Below are 5,441 nucleotides of genomic sequence, written 5' to 3'. Positions count from 1 at the left end.
TGTGTCGTTGTGTGATATTATTCAAAGGTACTAATGACATCTGCATACCGCTAGAATGAATGGATGGATGGATGGATTGATGAATAAGGGAGGGAGTGAATCAATCGATTAAAACCGTAAATGGGTGAATAGATGAACGAGTGAAAGAAAGAATTGATCAATGAATATATGAATGAATGGATGGCTGAATGAATGAATGAATCACTCAATTAATGAAGGACTGAATGAATGAATCCAGGACTCAATAACTTGGGAATATGATATGAATACATGAATGAAAATGAAATAAATGAATAATGACAGACCTAATGGATAGATGGGATGGATTAAGAACGTTCTACACCAGCTATTCATAACTGATGGGCTCCGTTTGAAATGGTTGAATATCCTTTCTGAGTGTTCTCAATGATTCATTTTTTTTCGCTAATAAGAAAAAACTAATAAACAACATCAAGTTGACATTAACAAGACAATTTTCAGTACTAATTAAAGTACGTCACTGACGTACAGATGGAGCGTGGAATACATGGCCCCTGTAAAAGAAGGTCCCATGACCAAGGGGAAAAAGGGAAATGGGAGAAAAGAAAATGAAAAAGGGTAAGATATGACGTTATTTTCTGAAAACCATATCGAAATCAACCCTAAAAGTTGGATTTTTATTTTTTTTAACTTAAGGTAACAATTTTGACGTACTAGGTTCGCTCACTCAGGACTTTCGAATCTTGCGGCCCGTGCCCCCCTCCCCCCCCCCCCCTTGAGAGGCATAATCAAATTTGTTTAAGTAAATATGTCGTTATAACACAAGTGTGCCCCCCCCCCCCTTGAAAGCGAGGACCTTTCTTTTTTGGGGGGCGGCTTGTCATTTTTTTCGTGAACGAAATGACCTTACATTTGGGATGAAAACCTTTTTTCTTTTTGTTTTGCTTGTCAAATTTCCTCTGGGAAATGTGCCCCCCCCCCCTTGGAAAATCCTGGATCCGCCCCTGGCCATACAAGTACCATGTTGTGCATCAATGTTTTTTTCGGGAGGGGGGGAGGACTCATTTTCCACCGTCGAAAATAATGGGTTAAAAAAACAAAACTGCTTATTTTTAAATCGTTGATGCAGGTATAGCATTTGTCTTCCCCGTTGCCCACATTAATAGAACTTGATTATTTTAGCGATTTATCTAACATCTTATATTGAAATAGGAAATTTCCTTTTTTTCTTTATAAATGCTTTTTAACCTTTTACTTATATTTTTACCTAACCACCATCCTTTAAAGCTATATGTTTATTATCTTACAGTCTTGAACCAGTTGATATCAATGAGAAAAAAAATTTCAACATCAAAAAATAAAATTGAAACTGCAATATATACAATGAAGCAGGCATACTGTAGGTCAACGATTTTATCTGCTCGCAGTAAATTAAAAATTGTATTGTTTATGTAATACATATAAAGTAATCATTTTGAATGAAAAGGTACAAATATAGTTTTCTCGATGTACAACTGTAATGGTTTTGAAAAACTACGTGGTCAAAAGAAATAAATTGCTCTTGACATTGACCGAATAGGTATGTGTCAGTATCTTTGTTTTGATGCTGTCACTGTTATCAATATACAGTGCCTGGAAAGTTTACCCCCTCCCCATGAAAGTGCCATGAGCGCCGAAGCATTGCGATACAAGAGAGAGAGAGTTTGAAAGAGAGGGTGATAGAGTGGGAGAGAGAGATAGATAGAAGAGGCAGTGACCGAGAGAGTGACAAGACATTTGCTCCTGCGACAATTGCTCTGGTCTTATTATATCAGAGGGTATAGGGTTAGAGTAAGGATTAAAATAGAGTTTTTGCTTAAGAATAACATAAGGGTAATGAATGGGGGGGTTAGTCTTCGAGATTGGATTTATGCTTGGCTTCACGCGCGGATTTTCCATTGGAGCAATTGTAGGAGGAAATGTCATGGAACCGCAGAGAGAAAGACACAGATGAGACCATATACAGATAGAGAAATACGGATCATTGATTGATTTGATTACGTTATTGCCGATTGAATTATTTATATCGCGGAGAACTACTTGATTTAAAAATTGAATTATTGATCTTGAAATTGACTAGAGAGAAATGTGTCGGTGATTTTGTCTTCAGAGTGCGACAACTAGTAATTGTACGAGGGTTGCATAATAAGTTAAAGGACAAGTCCACCCCAACAAAAAGTTGATTTAAACAAAAATAGAAAAATACAACAAGCATAACACTAAAAATTTCATCAAAATCGGATGTAAAGCAAAAAAAAATATGGCAAGTTTCGCTTAATTTCACAAAACAGTTATATATGCACATCCTAGTCTGTATGCAAATCAGGAGACTGATGACGTCTTCCACCTTTCTTTTTTTTTTATTATATGAAATATTATAATTTTCCCCTCACGGTAATGTGAAAGAGTTTCATATTTCCCTGAACATGTGAAATTACCATTGTATAACATTAAATATGGTGTCAGTCAAGTTGGTCCTTTTTTGTCAAATTTGTAAAAATTGAAATATTGTATACTTTAAACAATAAAAAAAATTGTGAGTGAGGGACATTATCAGCTCTCTCATTTGCATGTCACTGAATTCTGCATATAACTATTATGTGAAAATATAAGCGAAACTTTATAACGTCATAACTTTCTTATTTTATCCGATTTTGATGAAATTTTCAGCGTTATGCTTGTCTGATTTTTCTATATTGATTCAAATCAACATTTTTCTGGGGGGACTTCTTTGGCCTTTGAATCCACCTGAATGAGATAAAGGACAAGTTTTATAGAGAGAGAGAGAGGGGGGGGGGGACAGACAGACAGAGAGAGAGAATGTGAGAAGGAGAGGGAGGGAGAAAGAGGATCAGAAATGTTAAGATACACTGCAAAAACTGTTAAAATTACACCCTAGAGATTGAACTTACATAACACCAAAGAGTATACATGTAACAACCAAAGGTGTTGTAATAACACCTATATGTGTTAAACGAACACTGTCAATTTAACACCGGTGTAAAATAGCTGGTGTGGTCCTTTATGTACACCGGTTAACACCACAGTTTTTGCTGTGTAGAAAGATGAAATCTAGATATGCAGAGAACACGAATAATTTTTGGCTGAATGTCTCGTTCAGTCCGCATTTGAAAGAAGGTACTTTATGTAAGAATAGCACCTGTGTATGTTTTTTTAGTTATTTTGTCTTTAGTTTATGTTAAGAAATTAATTTCATCTCGAAGTTTATCATTACGTAACACTTCAAGAGCACCGAACACGATTTCCGTATTTGAAGGCAACAAATGACATTCTGAGGTCAATATGACATACTGAACGAGAAAATTGCTAATGACGTTAAGTAAATATCTTGGCGGAACGGATACAAAAATATGAAAATGACCTATATAAATTGTACACAGATGAAGGTTTATCATCACATTGAGTTACATAACATAATTTTTACTTGTTCAGATATGTTGATTAGGCTTAATGATAGAAAACTTATATAATTGAGGCAATTGCGATCAATAAACCTGCGCGTAATGGTGCGTTACCATTGTATTTTGATATTTTTCTTGTAATCCATGTTTTATTGATCCTTTTTCATTCATAGCAAGCATAACAAAACATCCATGATATAATGGATCACATTGTAAAATTAAAAAGACGCTGGCATATAAAATAACATGTCTAACATACAAAATAGAATAACATAAAAAAGACATCCGTTTGTTTACAACAAAACACAAAAACGATCAGGCGCTTTATGAAAAAAAAACTTTGTTTTTATTCCTAACTGCCGATTATGACAATGTGATTAATACATTCATTCATTCGGTTTGCGTAGCTGTTACGTCTTTTTTATTATTTTTTGTTATTGCTTTAGCTGCATACATTAGTCGTTGGAAATGTTATTTTTGCATGATTTTGGATAATGTCTCTGTCCCGATACAATTTATCTGTTATGTTTATTTACAATTGTCTACAGTGTCATTTTATTTGTGTATTCACACATTGGCGGCGGAAGCCAAACAATTTAGGGGGGACCACCAAAAAATTTTGACAAGCAAAAAAAAGGTTATATATCAACCAAAATTTTAGGGGGGACCGACAAAAAAATTTGACAAGCAAAAAAAAATAAAAAAATAAAAAAAAGGTCATCAACGAAAAATTTAGGGGGGATCGTCCCCCCACCTCAAATTTAGGGGGGATACGTCCCCCCCCCCCCCCCCCACTTCCGCCGCCTATGTATTCACAGCTGGGATTATTATTATTTTGTGTGATATTTTCTATATTGTGTGTATAAATTTTATTTGAAGTACATGAATAATAAAGATAAATCCGAAACAAAACATGTCGGGTTTGTCACAGAATGACTACTTAAAATTAGCAAAGATTCTTATCGTAATTACCTTTTCTTAAGTTATGTTAAGTTTGGTAATGTAGTAAAGTTGATAAGTAAGTGAGTTTAGTTTATAAAGTTAAGAAGTAAGTTTTTGTGATGAAAAGCGCTTAGAGAAATTTTGATAGGCGCTTATGAATTATTATTATTGTTATTATTATTATTATTGTTATAATAATTATTATTATTATCATCGTCATCATTATCATCATTATTATCATTATTATTTTTATCATTATTATTATTATTAATATCATAATTATTATTATCATGGGGAAATTTAACTAATTGTTTCTCCCTTTTAAAAGATCTTATCACAACGAGGAGAAAATGTACGTACGCTTATACTCTTAAAATGACTTGGTCAAAGTAACCAATCGGTTGGTAAATATATTGTGTCCGACTGATAGAAGTGGTTAGCATCAACCAAATTCTAGTAAATTCTAAGCAATAAATTAATTTTGACAATTTTTGTCTGTAGGATAGAGACTTATTCACCCACACCCTGGGTTTTGCCTACCAATCTTTTTAAGGCGTGGGACATCTAAACATCGTCTGCATGACGTCATACTGCTATATTATCTGTTGCCAGACCAGTCAAACCTTTGGCAAGCTATCAAGTCTTGATCATAGGCAACTCTGAATGGGTGCACTGGGCTAAAAATATTTACATTAAAAAAGAGTAAAATTCACAGATCAAAATGCTGAAAATTCCATCAAAATCGGATAACAAATAACGAAGTTATTGAACTTTAAAACCTATTAATATTTTGTGAAAACAGTTATAAAAGTATGCACATCGTTTTCTATGTTATTACATGAAATCATAATTGTTTCATGTTTTCATACATGTGTAAATGATGTGTCTCCATTTTGATGAAATCAGTTGCAGCAATGAATATCTAATGCACTTAATTAGCTGTCAATCCAATTGTTTTAGTTCTTGGTAGAATTTTTTTGAATAAACCTAATTTCATATAATAAAATACAAAAGAACAAGGTGGGATATGGCGTCTAATGAATATTCATAAAGACATGC

This window comes from Lytechinus pictus, chromosome 13 (assembly GCF_037042905.1).
Source record: "Lytechinus pictus isolate F3 Inbred chromosome 13, Lp3.0, whole genome shotgun sequence".
NCBI classification, from domain to species: Eukaryota; Metazoa; Echinodermata; class Echinoidea; order Temnopleuroida; family Toxopneustidae; genus Lytechinus; species Lytechinus pictus.
Note: the sequence above shows the minus strand (reverse complement) of the source record.